We start from the raw sequence: 20,785 nt of genomic DNA, 5'->3' as shown, positions 1-20,785 counted from the left end.
CTTCAAAATTAAGTACAGCTTGCTCATAATACCACCTGGTTGTATGGAAAATTACTATGAATTTTTTTTCCTCAAGTTCCAACCAGAAGTTTATTTTATAGAGATAAAAACATATTTTAAAAACACTTATTATTCTGGGGCATCTGTGTGGCTCAGTCAGTTGACCATCCAACTCTTGGTTTTTGGCTCAGGTCACCATCTCAGCGTGTAGGACAGAGCCCCTCCTCGGCTCTGTGTTCAGCGGGAAATCTGCTGGAGATTCTCTCCCTCCCCCTCCACACTCTGCCCCCACCCCAGCACACTCTCTAACAAATAAATAAAATCTTAAAAAAAAAAAAAAAAAGCTTATTATTCTATAAAAAATTACAATTTAGCAGAGTATATTTTACCTAATTTATCTGAGCCCACACAGCAAATGGAGAATAAAAGGTTAGAAAGAGAAACACAAGGAATATTATAGAAAAGGAACTGAATTGAATATACTGGTTGATTACTTTCTTTGTCCCCAATTAAGTTAATGGGTACTTAAAAAATAGCTAGAACATGTTTCTACGCATTAAGGAATGTGATGTGAGAAAGAGGGGGAAAAAATTACCGCATTTTAACCCTGTGTCCTAATCTACATTTTAAGAGAGGAACTCCTGAAAAACACATTACTCACTTGTCTTCCTGTCAGTTTACTTTGAAGTAGGGGCATATCTGAGAGATACTGCAGGTTCAGTTCAGACCACCACAGTAAAGCAAATACCACAACAAAACAAATCAAATGAGTTTTTTGTTTTTCTGGTATATACAAAAGTTATGTTTACACTATACTGTAGTCTATTAAGTATGCAATAGTGTTAGGTCTAAAAAGCAAAGCAGAGGGACACCTGGGTGGTCAGTCAGCTAAGCACCTGCCTTCAGCTGAGGTCATGATCCCAGGGTCCTGGGGACTCCTTTCCAAGGGGTTTTCAATTTATGTTGCCCAGGAATGGCAGCTACAGCCTTACAAAATGAATTTCTTAAATAAAAGACTTGAAAATCAAAACGACTCCTTGATCCATGGGCCACAGAATGTTTGTGTTGGCAGTCACGAAAACAACATCCCCATCACAGCTCTCCAGTGGCCAATGAGCGGTGATATTTCAGTATCTGAGAAGTAGGTTTCACTCAATAGTAAGCTTAAAATTATTGGGTAAACCATGCATGAACAGAGGCGCTGTCACCCAGGCTTTGTTGTTCCATTTAATAGAGCACAGGCAGAATAGAGTTAGCATAATTTTTAAAGACCCTGGGATTTTTGGAATAGTACATAGGCACTGGTTTCAATTTAAAGTCATCATTAGGGGGCGCCCAGGTGGCTCAGTCAGTTGACCATCCAACTCTTGGTTTCTGGCACAGGGGTTAAGCCTCTGTGGGTTAAGCCTCTGCCTTTGGCTCAGGTCATGGTCTTAGGGTCCTGGGATCAAGATGGAGAGGGCTTGGGGCACCTGAGTGGCTCAGTGGGTTAAAGCCTCTGCCTTCAGCTCAGGTCATGATCTCAGGGTCCTGGGATGGAGCCCCACATCGGGCTCTCTGCTCATCAAGGAATCTACCTCCCCCTCTCTCTCTGCCTGCCTCTCTGCCTACTTGTGATCTGTCAAATAAATAAATAAAACCTTAAAAAAAAAAAAAAAGATGAGGGGGGCTCTCTGCTCAGCAGGGAGCCTGCTTCTCTCTCTCTCTCTGCCGGCCTCTCTGCCTACTTGTGATATCTCTCTCTATTTATTCATTAATAAATAAATAATGTATTTATTTTATAAATAAATCAATAATCTTTTTAAAAATAATTAATAAAGTCATCATTAGCATTAGCCCCTTAACAAGTCAACCTGTCCTTTGAAGACTTGAAACCAGGCATGGACTTCTCTCTAGCTACGAAAGCACTAAAAGGCATCTTCCTCCAATATAAGGCTTTTTCATTTTCATTGAAAATCTGTTGTTGAGTGTAAGCCACCTTTATTAATCATTTTAGCTCTGTCGTCTGAGTACTTGCTGCAGCTTCTACACCAGCATTTGCTGCTCTACTTTGCACTTCTTGGTTACTGAGATGGCTTCCTAAAGCTCATAAACCAACCTCTGCTAGTTTCAAACTTTTTTTCTGCAGCTTCCTCACCTCCTTCAGACTTCACAGATTGAAGAGAATGAGGGCCTTGCTCTGGATTAGCCTTAAGGTGGTAGCTGGTTTGATCTTCTATCCAGACCACTAAAACTTCCTTCGTATCAGCAGTAAGGCTGTTTTGTTTTCTCTTCATTCGTATGTTCACCGGAGTAGAACTTTTAATTTCCTTCAAGAACTTTTCCTTTGCATTCATAGCTTGGCTGTGTGACACAAGAGGCCTAGTTTTCAGCCTGTCTCAGCTCTGGACATGTCTTCTTCACTAAGCGTAATCATTTCTAGCTTTGATTTCAAACTTTTTTTTTTTTTAATTTATTTGACAGAGATCACAAGTAGGCAGAGAGGCAGGCAGAGAGAGAGAGAGAGAGAGAGAGAGAGAGAGGAAAGTAGGCTCCCCACTGAGCAGAGAACCCAACGCGGGGCTCGATCCCAGGACCCTGAGATCATGACCTGAGCCAAAGACAGAGGCTTTAACCCACTGAGCCACCCAGGCACCCCTCTAGCTTTGATTTCAAAATGAGAGATATGTAATTCTTCCCTTCACTTGAACACTGAGAGGCCACTGTAGGTTCATTAACTGGCCTAATTCCACTACCTTATATCTCGGGCAATAGGGAGAGGCCCAAGGAGTGGGACAGACAGAGGAACAGCTAGCTGCTCAGTGGAGCAGTCAGAACACACAACACTTACTGAGTTCACCATCTTATATGGGCACAGTACATGGCACCCCAAAGCAATTACAATTAAAGATCACTCACTGCAAATTACCCAAACAGAATAATAAAAAAGTCTGAAATATTGAAGAATTACCAAAATGTGACACAAACACACAAACTGACCAAATGCTGATGGAAAAATGGCACTGACAGACTTGCTCAACACTGGGTACCACAAACATTCACTTTGTAAAAAATGCAAAATCTGCAAAGTGCAATAAAGTATTTATGAGTATGGCTAATGAAACATGATTGGAAATGTAGTGAAGTAGCAGCTGGCATGTGGGGCACCTAGGTGGCTCAGTGGGTTAAGGCCTCTGCCTTTGGCTCAGGTCGTGGTCCTAGGGTCCCGGGATCAGGCCCCACATCAGGTTCTCTGCTCAGTGGGGAGCCTGCTTCCTCCTCTCTCTCTGCCTGCCTCTCTGCCTACTTGTGATCTCTGTCAAATAAATAAATCTTTAAAAAAGAAAGAAAGAAAGAACAAATGAAAAGGCTGGCATGTAACCTTTGCCCCTTCTTGCATCTTGTAGTGTGGAAGAGGCTCCAATAGCTGAAGATCCAGCTAGGGCAATTAAGACATGGGCAACAAACAGTGGAGTAGTAATAGTATGGAAAGAAGCAAGGGGTAGAGTAAGGAATGAGGATAGGTTAGAGGGCTGGAGCTGGCTCTCGACTGCAGGGTTGGTTATATACAATCGTCAAAACTCATCAAACGTCCGCTTAATATCTGTGCATTTTACTGTATTCATCATGTCTAAAAACAAGAGCAAGAAATAGCAAGAGTGCTTTATCAGCCCTAGATCCCATATCTGAACTTTAATAAGAGAAGTACCTTGCTGTTTAACCCACTGCTAGTTAAGATTTTCCATCACTAATACACTCTTCATATAACAATACATAAAAGACAAAAATTAAGTGAAAAAGGCAAGGTAATAGTATACAGAATCTTGAACAACTTAACGTTTTTTTAAAAAGTAGGGAGGGGAAAAGTGTGCCCAACAGAGAGGAGAGAGGAGAAAACTCAAGTTTTTGTACCTTTTAGTATTTTGAACCACATGAACACATTACCTATCCAAAAAAAAAATGCTCATTAATCCTATTAAATATTCCATTTAAATTTTTTTGAAATTTTGGTATATGCAGATTTTATTTGAACTTATATTAACTTTAGTTTCAAAAAGATCTCACACTTGACTAATTACCCAGAAAACCACTAGACACAAAAATGAGAAAAGAATATGTGAGGAGGAGGAAAAAGGCAAGGAGACTACTCTTCTTTCGAGGAAAAAAAAAAAAAAGAAAAGAAAAGAAAACATTTTAACCCAAAAGGGAGGCATTGGGGTCATTCTACTGCTGGAAATATATTATTTATCTTTTAATTTCTCATTATCTACTTTCAGTAAGAACAAACAAAAGCAGCTAGCAAAATCAAAAAGGCCAACAGGCTTTTTTTTCCTCTGACTAACTGAAACAATCATACAAAAGGTTCTTTCTTACCGGGCAAGTATAGATTACGAAGAGTTACAAATAGTAACTGTGAAAGTCTGTGAATCAGATTAGAAATTGAAATAAAATGAGGATTTCTGAGAAATTTATCAAAATTTATCAACCTTCCCTGGTTTTCTTTTCTCAACACTTTGAAGATTTGCATATTTTAATCCTGTTACCTTTTTCTTGGTATAAGCAATGTAAAAAATTTTTACCTGATTCTACAGAAAAAAAGGATTAGTAATTGTCAAACTAGTCCTAAAGGTATTTACTGAAGAAACCAATGAAGACTTTTAAAGGAATTCCCACTGAATTATAGGACTGTGGTCAAGAGGTAACATGTATTTAAACCACAGCCATTAAACAAGAGAAAAATTCAACAAGTGTTTGGTAAAAGAAATCCTTAGAAACACTGGGCAGGGGAGCACACGAACAGACCTTTAATAACATAAAATCATAATATTTAAGTAGTCCAACAAATGAGCTGGCAAGCAAATTGTAATCTTCAAAATTAATTATATCTTTTAAAGAAGCAGGCTGCCCTTGTTTTTAATGTCCCTTAAAAGAGGGGAAATCCATGAGCTATTCATAAAGCAACAATTTTTAAAAGCTTTACAACTCCTCATTCTCTCCTAAAAGAGGATAATAAAAATTTAAGCAGGATAGACAAAGTAGATTCACAAAAAAAGATAGCAACTACAGTTAAGAATCACGTAATTTTTTTTTGTAATATACCCAAGGATATTTTGGGTTACCGAGAAGATCTGTAATGCAAAAGCTAAGCCCCTAGATCAAATAAAAAAGGGGGAAAATAATTCATTTTTTCAATTCAGAAATACAACAGTTACTAATAACATAGTTTTCATTTAAATTTCAAGACCATCAATTTTTTTTAGAAAATCAGTAGCTCTAAAATGTTTTAAGTGTAATTTTTAAAGGTAAAAATATTTTATACTACAGTCTTACAAATATATGCAACTTAAATGTAAAGTTATATTTTGAGGAAAACTTATATCCTCCTGCTAATTTAAAAAAAATGTGAACTTTCTAGAGTTAATATATTTTAATAAATAAACATCCAAACAAAAACAATTTTACTTAATGATATTTGCCAAAAAGACAAGAAAACCTACAAGGTGTTAAAAAATAAGACAAAAGAATATATTCTTAAAAAGACTCCTATTTACCAGGGACACCTGGGTGGCTCAGTTGGTTAAGCTTCTGCCTTGAGCTCAGGTCCTGATCCCAGGCTCCTTGTTCAATGGGGAGCCTGCTTCTTCCGCTGCCTGTACTCCCTCTCTGACAAATAAATAAAATCTTAAAAAAAAAAAAAAAAAGACCTTTTTTTTGGCTATTTGCCGAAGAGTATATACATTCGTAAAAGAATGCTAAAAGAAAAAGTGGCAGAAGTTAACTAATGTGCTTAACATAATGCCTGGCATCTTTTCTTTTTTTTTTTTTTTTTTAATTTATTTGACAGACAGATCACAAGTAGGCAGAGAGGCAGGCAGAGAGAGAGACAGGAGGAGGAGGCAGGCTCCCTGCTGAGCAGAGAGCCCGATGCAGGACTCAATCCCAGGACCCTGAGATCATTACCTGAGCCGAAGGCAGAGGCTTTAACCACTGAGCCACCCAGGCGCCCCCATAATGCCTGGCATCTTAAACATACCTCACTTTTCTTAGTAAATGAATAGTAAACAAATAGGTCTTGAAATGCCACAAGTTAAAAATGTTGGTTTATAGCTATTTTACCAAGATAACCATATAACATGTTAAATATAACACAGGCAAAATATCAAATGAAAGACAGGATTCGTAAAACATAAAGCTACATATGATCTTCAGAATTATTTTCAGGATCCATTTTCGTCATTCTTTTTGTAGTATTCCAAATGAGCTAAAGCATTGCAATGAATGGTAGGGCTCTTCAACTAGAAGACTGCCTGAACTAGAGAAACCTATCTCCTAGGGCTAAAGTGACTACTGTGCAGAAAGTACCACAAACCTCCAGAGAATAATCCTGATGACTGAACTTGAAATAAAATCTCTTGGCCTACTTAGGAAACAAGTTTGCCACTCTTGGTTCCTGGACAATAGAGCAAATGTGTCCTTTCAAACTTCCTTATTAAACTCAAAATTTCATCTTCAGAAACTCCAGCTAATCTATAATTCCTTACTGTAGCTCCAAGAGTGAACTTACAGCTTCAAGTAGACTACTTTATAACCAAAATTAATTAATTAACTAATTTTTAAAAACCAAATGAGTACTGCAATACACAAACTCCTACAACTGAATTTGCTAGAAGGTGTCCAAGTTAACCAGCAGAGTAGAAAACAAAACAGAATTTCAAAAAATTTAAAGCTACAAATTTAAATCCCCCTTAAAGATGAGAGGAAATGCGGCACCTGGTTGGCTCAGTCAGAGGAACATGCGACTCTTGATCTCAGGATTGTGAGTTTGAGCCCTGCACTGGGTATAGATATAAATAAATAAACGGGGGGTGGGGGATGAGGGGGAAAAGCTAAGCCTTTAACTATGTGTCTACAATTTGAAGACATAAGATCTGAAGCTTAGTATTTAGTAAGGAAGACAAGACAAATAATACTCATGAAACAATAGCAAGAAATGACAGTACGTGATGAAGGGCTAAGGTGCGCGTGAGCACACATTACACACAGCGGAGTTCCGGAAACAGACTGCAGAGGGACTGGAGAGTCCACAGTTTTACGGGAACAGGCTCCTCATAATGGATGAGGACATCTGCAGAAATGGGAAGGGAAGGCACAGCTCAGGAAACTACCTAAATGAACCCCAGGTTTGTTGCAGGAAGTCCCAGAAACATGTGAAGAAGATGGGATGAATCACCTTATGAAAAGTCTCAAAAGCTACTTTTAAATGTGATGCAGAGAAGTAAAATTCCAGTGGGATTTTTGTTCAATTAATTAACCCAACAAGTGTACAAAAAGACTGAAGAGAGTAAATAATGGATTTATGAAAACTACAGAGACTATTATAGAAATCTAAACCCAGAACGATCACTGGTCTAAATCTGTGCTATCCAGTACAGAAGCCACTAGAGACATTCGGTTTTTGAGCATCTGAAATATCACCTGTCTTAACTGAGATGATATTTACATGTAGTATGAACATTAAATTTCAGACTCTGCATGAAAAAAAGAATGCAAACCATCTCAGTAATTTTTTATAATTAACTACCTGTTGAAATCATGCTGTATGGGATATATTATGTTAAATAACATTATTAAAATTCTTTTCAGCTGTTTCTTTTTACCATTTTTAAGGTGGTAATCTAGAAAATTTTAAATTACATGTGGCTCACATTATATTTCTACTGAACAGCACTGCTCTATGGTTATCTCAACTTTTCTTTGATTTGAAAAATTTTAACATGCACCCAGATAAATGTACATACTTCTGAATTTTACATATATATATATATACATATATATATATGTACTACCAAACTTCTATATTTTACATACAGTATAAAACAAACACAAAAATAAGTACTAAAAGGATGAAAAATTAACTGGAGGTTCTAGTACTTTTTCTTTTTGCAACCCAGTGGACTATCCTATATGCCCCATTCTGGTGGTTTAGGATGTTAGCAGAGAGACCGATGAAGGGAAAGACAAATCCAACTAAAAGATTCACTAAAATTTAAGTATTTGTTGACTATGGGAGCAAAGGAGAGGGGATGAATTAAGATGACATAATGGATAACTACTATTTGCTACTCAGCATTCAGTAGCCCCTGAATTTCCCTCAGGACAAAAAAGCTAAGCCATCATGTTGTTTAGGTAGCAATGACCCCAACCTCAGCTCCAGGGGTAGGTCCAGGCTGGCTAAACCAGTTACCAAATCTTATCTGGCCTTAGTGGTTGGTTCAGAAATGTCAATTTAACCCAAAGTCAATGAAATGCATAAGACATTTGCTGGGGCTCCTGGGAAGAGAAAGTCTCCTCTTAGCTACACTTCTTAAACTGAAGTGCACAGATCCCCTAAAAGGTGTAGGTTATAGAACTCAGGGTGTCTGTAAACTCAGATGAAGGGATGAAAGGTATCTTCCACCTCACTGAATTTAACTGAAATTTACCATGTCCTTCTTTTGTGAATCCAGTCAACAGACCACAATATTAGCAATACCAGTCACTGTGTCACCAGCAGAAATCAGTTTCCCATCACATCATCATTGGTTGCAGACACCCACAAATAGTGACAATGTTCATCACTACCTGGAAATTATCAGACTCATAATAAATCTTACTATTTAACAAATAGTTTTTAAAAAATAATGTGATAACAGTATTTAATATCACTGCTCTTTATTAGAATATGTACATAATTGAAGTGCAGGCCCTCAGCAGCTGTTGACATGGTGTGATTTCTGGCCAGTGTTCTAAATGTCAAAACAAAGAAATTCAATGAAGCCTGAGTAAATCATGGGAGTAACTACGACTCTCTTGAGATAGCCAAATGCCTCACCATCTAATAATTAGTGATGTACAGGAACAAGAGTCCCACTGTCCCTATCTACTATCCAGTAAAACCATAGCCAAGGGAACATGGAAAGATGACCCTGTTGAACTTGACTCCAGTCTGGCATGGTGAAGTGACATGAGAGGTGTAGAATGAGTGGGAGGCCACTGGTGCCCCATCCCCTCCACAAGGTGGGATGAGATTGGCCAGCCTTGAGGGCCGCCGATGAAATACTGTTACTCTTAACCATTTGGTTTTTTTATAAAAATAAAACAAAATAAAATAAAATAACGTTTGAAAGGAGTCCTATAGGCTTCAGACTGCCAAAGGAGTGGAGGAAGGAACGAATGTCAAGACCCCTGCCCCTACAGCTCCTGAAGCACTCATCCCTCCCCTCTGGATCTAATGGCATGAGACCTAGAGCTTGAGCTGCTGACAGACATGCTGGGACCACAAAGGGACAAACACATCAGAAGCAGAGCTCATTAAATAAAGGAAAAAAGAGAGAGATAGATTCTGATCACATATAAGTATACAAGTGTATCAAGCTTCACCTTTGGGCTTTTCAATATTGTGAGCTAGCAAACTTGAGTTGGTTTTCTGTTATATCCAGAACATGAAAATCTAAATGGTACACTTGATTTCAATAGTTTCTATCTCAGGAAACTAGAAAAATATGCATGGTCTCTGCACTGAAACAGCAAAATTATAGAAGACTTGACTTTGTTACATTGAGGGAATCTGGGGAAAATGAGTTTAGATTTCCACAAACTGAGTGTCATTCAGTACTTACCCTAATCCATTCTCACATAGATTTCCTGTTTTACAGAGACTGAACAACTAAAAACTACATTTTCCAGATGCCCTTAAAACAAAGGTTTCACATTTGTCAGACATACCTGCATAAGAAACATAAGGCAAAAAATAAGATGTAATGATAGTTCTGGCCAAGAAAGTTAAACTACCTTTTTTTCCAGGAAGTTAAACTTCCGTCAAGTATGGTGGCAGCAGCTTTCTGATTCAACAACAAGGCAGTGTTGGCCTGCAGTGGCTCCCTCAGCAGGAAGTCTGCAGTGTCATTCTGGGGTTTATTCCTAGAAGCTCCACCTAGTCTGTTCATTCAGCCCAAGAATACATCTTTCTCAATAAATCCCATCTACTACAACCACTTAAATACTCTTGCTACAGACTCCTGAACAAGTACAAAGTAAACTGGGATATACAAAAAGCAGCATTCAGAAACCTAACAAGAGTTAACAGCTTATGGATATGGAAGTATCCATGACCTGGAAAGAATTATAATTGAGAAGCCCTAACAGCTAAGGGTCAGATAACAAAAAGCACAATATAGAGCCAAGAAAAAGCTTTCAACAGTTTAAATCTGGAAGAGAAAGAAGTGCCAGCATAGCTGAGAAGCCAGATAGGCAAAAAACCAAGAAAGGAGAGAACTCAAAAAATGAAGAAGTCATCTACACAATTAAATACCAGAGATAACAAACGAGCTAAGAATTAAATCTGTCTTTTTAAAATATTTTTATTTATTCATTTGAGAAAGGGAGAGCATGAGTGGGGGAAGGGCAGAGGAAGAAGGAGAAGCTGACTCCCCACTGAGCAGGGAGCCCAACGCAGGGCTTGATCCCAGGACTCTGGGATCATGACCGGAGCTGAAGGCAGATACTGAACCAACTGAGCCACCCAGGTGCCCCTAATCTGTTGGGTTTTTTGTGTGGTTTTTTTTTTTTTAACATTACTTCCTTCTTCAAAAATTATCATTGGGTATAAAATACTGTTTATACTCACTCCAAAATAGGCCCCAACCACACTTGAGTGCTACTGTTCCTTAATACAGTAACTTCTAACTTCAAATCATATGCTCTATTTAAATAAAACACAAACCAAAACCCAACTCTTCTCTGGATCCTCAAATAAAGGCCCCACTCAAGACCCATACCTTGGAAGCTTTCTCTGGCAGTCCCAGTTGCCTCCTCTAAACATATATAACATTTACTTATCTCTTTTCAGAAACTGACACCTAACTAAAACCCAAAATGAATAATAAGCTTAAAGAAAAGAGAAACTGTGTTCTTCATTTCTTTATATTCTGAACATCTAGAACAATGCCACCTAACAAAGTAGGACCTCTGAAGAGGTAGTTTCAGAATAAAGTGGTGGAAGTAACACTTGGAAGGTACATGAAGGAACTTTCTCTAGTGACAGTAATGTTTAATACCTTGACAGGGTTATACGTCACAAAGATGAACTCATCCAAGCTAGAGGTATGGTATACGAAAGATCTGTACATTTCACTTAATATAAATTTTACCTTAAAAACAATTAAGAGGGGCGCATGGGTGGCTCAGTCAATTAAGCATTCGACACTTGATGTAAGTTCAGATCATATCTAAGGGTCTTGAGATCAGCCCTGTGTGGGACTTAAGATTCTCACTCGTTCTCTGCCTGCACCCTCTGCCCTTGCTCATACACTCTCTTAAAAAAAAAAAAACAAAAATTGGGCACCTGGGTGGCTCAGTGGGTTAAGCCTCTGCCTTTGGCCTCGGTCATGATCTCAGGGTCCTGGGATCGAGCCCCACATCAGGCTCTCTGCTCAGCAAGGAACCTGCTTCCCCCTCTCTCTTTACCTGCCTCTCTGCCTACTTGTGGTCTAAATCTTTAAAAAAAAAAAAAAATTAACTAAACAAATAGTTCACAATGGGCACACTTAAGTATTTGGGGGTAAAAATACAACGAAATTGAAGATGGACTGATGAAAGGACAGAGGAAGAGAGAGGCAGGGTAGGATGGATGGATAAGTAAGTACATATGGCAAAATATGAATCATAAATTATAGAATCTAGGCTTGTCAGTACGTAAGTATTCAACTGTTCAACAAATTCTTGCAAATTTTCTGTGATTAAAATTTTTCATAATAAAATGTCAGGGAAGGGACACCTGGGTGTTCAGTCATTAAGTGTCCGCCTTGGGCTCAGGTGATGATCCCAGGGTCCCAGGATCAAGCCCTGCTGAGCAGGGAGCCTGCTTTTCATCCCTCTGCTGCTCTCCCTGCTTGTGTTCTCTCACTCGCTCACTCTAATAAATAAGTAAGATCTTTAAAAAAATAAAAATTAAGTGGAAATGAAGGCTGTGAGAGGCTCATATATTTTGCAGGTTTGTCAAGGAAAGGAATGAAAACAAAAGACAAAGGAACAATCTTAGAGAAGAAAGAGAACATATATACATGCTTCAGAGTGGGATGTCTGGATTTTACCCCTTCGCTCTAGCTCTAATTTTAGACTGCCTACACAGACTAGTTCTGGCCTTGAGCACTCCTTCTTCACAGAAACAAAGTGCTCACTCACTAAATTCCATTTATTTTAGAATAATCAAAATCTGTGGCATCTAGACCCTTTACCTTTTTTTTTTTTTTTTTTTTTAAGTTTTTATTTGACAGAGGGGGAGACACTGCAAGAGAGGGAACACAAGCAGGGGTAATGGGAGAGGGAGAAACAGGCTTCCCGCAGAGCAGGGAGCCCTATGCGGGGCTGGATCCTAGAACCCTGGGATCATGACCTCAGTTGAAGGCAGACGCTTAACGACTGAGCCACCCAGCCACCCCCTAAAGACCTCCTTAAACTGACCTTTAGATGAGACCTTTAGCCAACTTAGCATAACGTTAATGGTTCACCCTCTTGGTCCAATTCTGGCTCCTCAAACCCATGGCCCTCCATGGCAAGGGAATATTAAAACAAGGTCAAGAACCCTTGCAGCAAGGACAAAACGGCATGTCACAGTCCCTGGCTAAGTACCTGGTACAGAGGTACTCAAAAAATGTCTGTTAAATGAATGGAACCCATGCCTCATGATAATTTTTAATCACACATATTAATGCTTAGTTTCGTATTTGTACCTACATTGTCCTGAGGGTGGGAAATGTAAGTGCTAGGATTCTGAAGTTGAATATTTAAAAGGAGAAGATCTGGAGTCTCCTCTGTGGAGAGAGCTAACTAGAAGATGGAGTTGGAAATGACAGGTTGAGAAACTCTTTCAGCTAATGTTAAGAGACACCTACATTTTAATCATTAGTACTCTCCTAATACAATACGTTCATCAGCTTCAAAATACCATAAACATCACCTAAAGAGAAGTTCAATTATACAAAGACAAAGAATGGCAGGATTCAATTTCCAGACAACTCAAATGCATTTGGAGTTAATTTGCTCTGTCTTCTTGTTGTTTCCAAAGGACTGTAGATTATGCACTTACTGAATTTTGCCTTTGTCACACATGACTTAACAAGGAAGGCATTCGTTATACCATAGTAGCATCCCTCAAGTATCTGGTTCTAAACAGCTGCAAATTTTGGAAGGTAACACTAAATGATGTCTCTAACGATTAGTATGTTCTCCCCCAACAAATATTAAAACAAGATTAAGGCTTACTAGATTAACCAAACTGTCCAAATTAAACTGAGCATAAATTTAAGTTTAGAAAATAATGTAAAAATTTTGCATATAAAAAAAAAGAAATTTTGCACAGGAATTTAAATTAATAGAATTTCCAAAGAACTTGGAAAATTCAAAAAATACAGCACTTTCGTTCCTCATATTTGCTTTACCTGTCTGAAAGATGCCATAGACACTAATGAATGAATGATTTAGTCCTTTCAAATGCAGTAACCGAATAAGATAATGAAACATTTTAAAATAATAATAAACCCAATTTCAAATAAATTCCCATTTATAAGAAGTAAAAGCTAGACATCCTGCCAAAGGTGGAAACAAGCTGTAAAAAAAATGTTTCAGAAGAATTATGGCTCGTTAAATAGTTATAAAACTGTATACATAAGCTGGCTTTTTAAAAATCTGTTATTGTTCCTCAGTCACATCAGAATACACTAAAGACATTATTCTCCACCTATTATCTCATTTTCCATTAGGGAAAAAAATTCATAACTACTAAACACAATAGAGGGGAAAAAAGCACTGCCAGGGAGTGGTTATTTTATTATCATCATTTATATGTCTTTCAACTCACATTTAGTTTGACTTTCATCCCTTACCATATACACAAGTACATTTAATTTACACAGAGCCCCATAGCCTGCCCCAGAAAGGTTACTTGGAAAAGACACATGCAAGTGTCCTTCTGAACCTCCTTCAATTTCATTACATAGTATCTTGCCATGATCCTTTCCTCTTAGAGTAGGTTGACTAACACCCTCACTATCAGCAGTTTCACCTTAACTCTGTAACTATCAGTTATGAGGATCCAAACACTCAAATTTTGTCTTCAGAGCCTTCGAACAACATATTAACATATAATTCCTAATTTCTTAAAAGAAAAAAGTAACAACTTTCAGTAGTACACACAATGCTATCAAATTTCCAAGGTACAGTGAGTGAGGATCAAAATGAGATTTAAAAGAAAGCCTTTGGGGCGCCTGGGTGGCTCAGTCGGTTAAAGCCTCTGCCTTCAGAGCAGGGAGCCTGCTTCCTCTTCTCTCTCTGCCTGCCTCTCTGCCTACTTATGATCTCTGTCAAATAAATAAATAAAATCTTTTAAAAAAAAAATAAAAGAAAGCCTTCTTTGGTGAACTTTCAGTCAAATCCAACAGTAATTAACAAGGGTAAATTTTTGCTTTCATTTCCTGTGTTAATGCACACAGCATAACTTCCACCAGCATGCTGATGCAAAATCCAGAGAGACAATCCCTTATCGATCACTTTTAAAGAGTAAATGGAGAAGAGGAAGTATTAGCAACGAAAAACTACCATTTCAAGTCAAAGTCAGTAAGGAAAGACTGAGAACTCCTACCCAAGCTTCCTGCTAACGACCCTAAATTGTAATTATGTTTCAATTTTAAGGCAACTACCTTTCAAACTAGATTCTATTTAAATGATCCTATAGAGAGGAAGAAATTATATTGATATGCTGATATACCTGAAAAGGGTTAGTAATGGCAAGTGACTAGCTTCTTTTCTGGTCTGGCCTGATCTCATTTGAAAGCTTTGGGAAAAACACAGTATTCACAGACAAGGAACTTTGTCTTAGCCCAGTGTTAGTAGGAAAGCAAGAAAACGTCTTGAGTTATAACCATAGGAAACCCTCAATTATCCATGGTAGCACAGGACAAACCCAACTTAGATAAATTAAATCGTCAGGTAATGACTACTTAAAAATAATACTGGATTAATCAAATCTCCCTCCCGCTCCTCCACAACAGAAAAAGTTCATTTAGGATCTGCTCCCCCTTTTCCTAGCCACTCTCTAACAAAAATGCAAACAAGCAGATACCGGATATAATTCCAAGACTGTGTAGCTAAAGAGAGAGAGGCTAACTGAATTATCAGCACTCCAACTGGTTCCATTTCTAAAGCAATTCCAATCACAAACCATCAAACTCTTAAGTTCAGCTTTCTGAAAGGCAGTTGCACACCCCCCCAACCTCCGGACTTAGATTTTTCTATATCAAATGTGTCTTATATTGAACTGTACCAACAATGCTTGCTTGAAATGATGTTAAAGAACTTGACAACTATTACAACTATGAAATGCTGGTATCGAACCACTTTCGATTCAAATCCGCGGCGATTCCAGGCGTCGATAGAAGACTGAACTTCCTTTTTCTCCCCTCCCGGTCTTCCCCGCCCTTCCGCGCGCCAAGGTCCAAGCCGGGGCCTGCTGTGACATCACAGCCCATCTCTTGGAAACCTCTGACGTCACAGATACGAGGACCCATAGCACTATGACCTCATGGCTGACTGGGGCCGACCCGCAGTCGACTCGCGCCTGCTCCGAGGCGAGAAGCTCCCGAGCCCCCGTCCAGCCCAATCCCGGAGGAAGGTTAAGGGCAGGCGTCAGCTCACCTGCGCCGGGGCGGAACGGATAGGGTGGCAAGCCCAGGCGGGCGCGACCGGGCGACGCGACCCCCAACCAGAGCCGGACTTTCTCACCCGCCACGGGTCACGGAGGTTGAGAGAGCAGGTCCAGCGCCTCCTCACGGCCTGTGATCTCCGGGGCTTCAGCCCGGACCGGGGACCCGGTTGTCGCCTGCCGGCCCGCTCGACCTTCCGTGGCCCGTGGGGGCGCTCAGCGCCCGGCCAGAGCGCGGGCTGAGGCCGGCCCGGGAGGAGGCGCGGGCCGCTCGGCCCCTGCCCCAGACACGCCGAGCGCGCCGCGAGCCCGGGACCCGCGGGCGGCGCCCCCGCCCCCACCCCCACCCCCACCCGCCCGGCGCCCCGGGAGCGCAGGCAGGCGGGAGGGGGCGGGGAGCGGCCACCGTGGCCGCCGCCGCAGGACCCCGACCGCGCTGCCCTCACGCCACGCCCCACCGCGGCTCCAACCCACCTGCGCTCCTGCCCCGACCGGGGCCTGGCCCGGGGCTGTACACCCCGATGCGGCAGCGGCAGCTGCAGGCCTGGCTCGCTCCCCACCGCTGAGGCGGACCGAGCGCCCAGCGCGGCGCGGCGGAGCCCAACGCTCGCCCCGAAACCCATTTGTTTGGCTAAAACGGCGTGACGTCACGCGCCGGCCCAATCGACGGTTGGCCAGGGGAGGGGCCTCCGTACCGGGGGTGGGTTGCAGCGTCTCCTGCCGGGCATTCTGCGGTACTTCGGACGCTGGGGACGGAAAGAGTGAGGGACTTAAAAACCGTGAAGTACTGCGGGCCCCCAAGTGGTGGAGAAGAGCGAAAGCTCCGGGACGTGCTGTAGCGAAAGGAATCAAACGCCCAGGCGAGCCAGAAAGGTAGCAATGGACCAGTTTATTAGCACTCATGGGTGGATCTGGAGCTACAAATGGTATTAAATGCTATTAGATATCCTCGTAGACTCGGGTTCCAATTTTGGTTCTGCTACCACCTTGGAAGGCTGGATTTCAGAGTTCTCATCTGTAAAAGGAGAGAGTCCCTTCTGTCATTCGTTTCTATGCAAATCATGGCAGGACTACCGCCTTTTGAGATTGAGATAAACTTTTGAGATTGACAACCTCGAAATGTGGTCTGTAGAAGCTCACGAAATTATGAAGGAATATATAGAATAGGTAATTAATATTCAATTTAGTACTTTCAAACCAGAGTGCCAGTGAGGAAACTTTTTATACCCAGGCTTTAAAATGATAATTGCCTTGGGGCCCCTGGGTGGTTCAGTGGATTAAAGCCTCTGCCTTCGGCTCAGGTCATGATCCCAGGGTTCTGGGATTGAGCCCCACATCGGGCTCTCTGCTCAGCGGCGAGCCTGCTTCCCCCCTCTCACTCTGCCTGCCTCTCTGCCTACTTGTGATCTCTCTCTGTTAAATAAATAAATAAAATCTTTTTTTAAAAAATGAGCATTGCCTTCATTGTAAAAATAATTTTAACTGCATTGTAGAACATGAGGACAATAAAGAAAAATTCCTTTCACATAAACATGGCCACTGTCAGCATCTGGTGTATTTTCTCTTAGACTTTTTGTCCTGTGCGTATTTATTTTACAATGTTATCATAAGGTGCACACAATTTGGGGGGGTCCTCTTTTTTCACATGTATAAGTGTTTTTCATATTTTATGTAAGCTTCATAAACATTTTAACAGCTGAATAAAATTAATTGGACATGAAAAATTTACTGAATTCTCTATTCTTGGACATAACATTCCCCTCTCTTTGCCATTACAAAGAAATCACAAGACATTCATGAATGTAGATTTTTTAAGATTAATGTCATAAATGGAATCATTAGGTAAAAGTGTATCCATACATTTATAGTTACTAATACAAACTGCCAAAATGATTTTTTAAAGGTTGTACCAAGTTATACTTAAATTAGCGGCTTTGATTTGAGCCAGGCCTTTAAAAAGTAGTTTTGTAAAATATAAAATAAAAAATAAAAAAGTAGTTTTGTCCAATTATAAAACTACTCTGATAAAATACATATGTATAAAATCTTAAATATCAGGATGCCTGCGTGGCTCAGTGGGTTAAGCCACTGCCTCTGGCTCAGGTCATGATCTCAGGGTCCTGGGATCTAGTACCGCATCCGGCTCCTTGCTTGGCGGGAAGACTGCTTCTCTCTCTGCCTCTGCCTACCACTCTGCCTGCTTGTGTGCTCGCTCTCTCTCTCTCAGACAAATAAAATCTTTAAAAAAAATCTTAAATATAAAAAAAAATTTTTTTAATTAAGAGAATAAGGAAAACAAATATTTCCCATAATCTCACCTCTAAGAAATAATCATTTAATTTCTTCATCTAGGCCTTTATCTGTAAAATAATTTTTTTAAGATTTTTATTTATTTATTTAACAGAGAGAACACAAGTTGGAGGAGAGAAAGGCAGAGAGAGGGGAAGCAGGCTCCCCACCCAGCACAGAGCCCCACGAGGGACTCAATCCCAGGACCCTGAGATCGTGACCCAAGCTGAAGGCAGAGGCCCAACCCACTGAGCCACCCAGGCATCCCTGTACAAATAATTTTTTTAAAAATTGGGAAGGAATCATACTGTACATATTGACATCAAACTTAATGTCTGATTTAATATCCGATCAGCATTAGCTTAATATATCATGATCATTTGGAACTTCTCTGTGTTACATTTGACTCAAAGTTCTAAAATGTAAATCCATCCTTTCAGGTTCATTGCAAATACTGTCCTGTTTAAACGTTTTGCTTACTTAGAAAAATCAAAACAATTGATTTCCTTCATTTTTTCCTCTAATGGCCTTGATTTTACTCCACACACATCTTCAATGTGTGTATTTAATATCCTCTGCTAGATTCTAAACTGCTAGAGGACAAAGATTATATCCTCATTCCACCAAAAGATCTTGTACTTGATATGGTTTCATGTTTAATGAGTAATTATGTTAATCTGTACTTTTCTCATGATGGTAGATAAGTATGATCTCCACTTTATAATAGTATTTACTACAGCTAATTAATACCCAACATTTATTGCATTGACAATGTTTGATCTACACTATTCTGTGTATTACATACATTCTTTCGTTTAATCTGAAAAGCACCTCTCTGAGGTTTCATATTACAGATGAGGAGGCCAGGGTTGGAAAACTTAAACCATTTGCCCAGGATTGTAGGTGGCATAGAGCCAAATTTAGTAAAGACTCCAGCATTTTCACCATGTCACTGTACTGTTTGGGGGAATTTCAGATGAGTTAAAGACAATGAAACGACAAAGCATGACAGATCATCAAACTAAAATGACAATGGTTTGCATACGGAGAGCACACCTTCATTTTCAAAAGTCCTATTAGAGACTCTCTGGTCTAATTTCTCAAACTGTCTGTGGTTAATGACCAGTTTGCTTTTTTTCTTAATACACTGTGAACTGTTTTGTAAAATATAATAAAACTACTAAGAAAATGAAAATTAAAAAAGACGAAATAAAAGCTCAAATTCTTTATTATTAAACTCAGCACATGGAAAATTACTCTGTCAAACTCTTATTCTCTATTTCTGTTCTTCAAAGTTATGTTGTTGTTGTTGTTGTTTTTTCAGTATTGTCCATACCTAGCCTGGAGCCCAACATGGGGCTGGAACTCGCAACCCTGAGATCAAGACCTGAGCTGAGATCAAGAGTCAGACATTTAACTGACTGAGCCATCCAGGCACCCATTCTTAATTTTTGTTCTTTTTTTTTTTTAAGATTTTATTTATTTATTTGACAGACAGCTATCACAAGTAGGCAGAGAGGCAGGCAGAGAGAGGAAGGGAAGCAGGCTCCCCACTGAGCAGAGAGCCCAATCCCAGGACCTTGGGATCATGACCTGAGCTGAAGGCAGAGGCTTTAAACCACTGAGCCACCCAGGCGCCCCCTTAATTTCTGTTCTTATCACAGACTCATCCTAAAGCTGGCCAGTGGGCCACACTTCAAACAGGACTAGTTTGGGGGAAATAAGATTAAGTCAGAGGGCAGTGAAACCATTTTAGGCTAGTTGCTCCCTTGATTCTCTTTCTCCATTTACACAGTGGGAATGATCCCCAAAAAACACAGCTACCAGAGCCAGTGCAGTGCATTAGGCCACAGACCCTGTGACAGGCTCTCCGAAGGGAGCTTCTCAAAAAAGGCAACAATGTGGCACAGTGAGGCCACAGTGAGTGATAAGAAGCTGAAAGATGAACAAGATGAAGTTGGCCTGAGATGGCAGAGTGGCAGAAAAGTCCTAAATATATGTTGTATACAACTTTGTTTATTCCAGCAATGATTAAAACAATTATCTCAAGCCATCAAATATATTAAATCAAATGGGGCTGTTTGTATAGATTTGGTTTCATTATTCCTCTCTGCTCAGAAAAAAAAACAAAAAACAAAACAAAATAAAACTAAGAACCTTCCACCCATTCCTTAATAAGCTCACTCTTACCTCTAAAAGAAAAACACCATCTCATCTCCCTCCATTCCCCCAAACTCTTCATCCTTAACCAAATCTACAGCCTCCACTGCAGTAAAAAAGAAAGCCAGAGACAGACTCCATTAGACTTTGCTTCTAGGTCCATCTTCACTATAGAACTAGGTCACTGGGTGTTAGAATGCCTTTCCCTACCTACTTAATTGTATTATTATGAAGTTTAAATTAGAAAAAAGAAGGTTGCCTGGGTGGTTCAGTGGTTAGGCTCTGACCCTTGATTTCAGCTCAGGTCATGGCCTCAGGGTCGCGAGATCAAGCCCAGTGTCAGGTTCCATGCTAGGCTTTTAACTTGCTTAAGATTCTCTCTCTCCACCTCTTCCTCTACCCCTATCCCTCCCCCCTACTCCCATTCTGTCTCCCTCGCTCTCTGTCAAAAAAAGAAAAAAAAGGGAAGGTGCTTTCAAGTTCACCAAGTTAAGGCATGCACTTAAACAGGCCTAAGGAAAAGTCACTGGAGCATGCTTAAAGCTCTGAGCCCATATGCATGTATGAAGCATGGAGGTGGCACTGGGAAGCTGGGCAGAGGCTACTCAGTCATGAGAGATG

General features: G+C 40.1%; 1 protein-coding gene across 1 annotated transcript in view; it reads right to left on the bottom strand.

The window, feature by feature from the left end:
- Window positions 1-16,244, bottom strand: part of LOC111160965 (F-box protein 34) — an 82,729-nt gene extending 66,485 nt beyond the window's left edge. Inside the window, exon 1 of the mRNA XM_022524375.1 lies at window positions 16,190-16,244. The gene's annotated coding sequence lies outside the window, so the exon portion shown is untranslated. The remainder of the gene's footprint in view (window positions 1-16,189) is intronic.
- Window positions 16,245-20,785: the final 4,541 nt, after the last annotated feature.

Source organism: Enhydra lutris, unplaced genomic scaffold (genome assembly GCF_002288905.1).
Source record: "Enhydra lutris kenyoni isolate GAN:26980312 unplaced genomic scaffold, ASM228890v2 scaffoldscaffold4, whole genome shotgun sequence".
Classification (NCBI taxonomy): domain Eukaryota; kingdom Metazoa; phylum Chordata; class Mammalia; order Carnivora; family Mustelidae; genus Enhydra; species Enhydra lutris.
The sequence above is the reverse complement of the archived record's forward strand: the minus strand, read 5'-3'. Positions and strand labels throughout refer to the sequence as shown.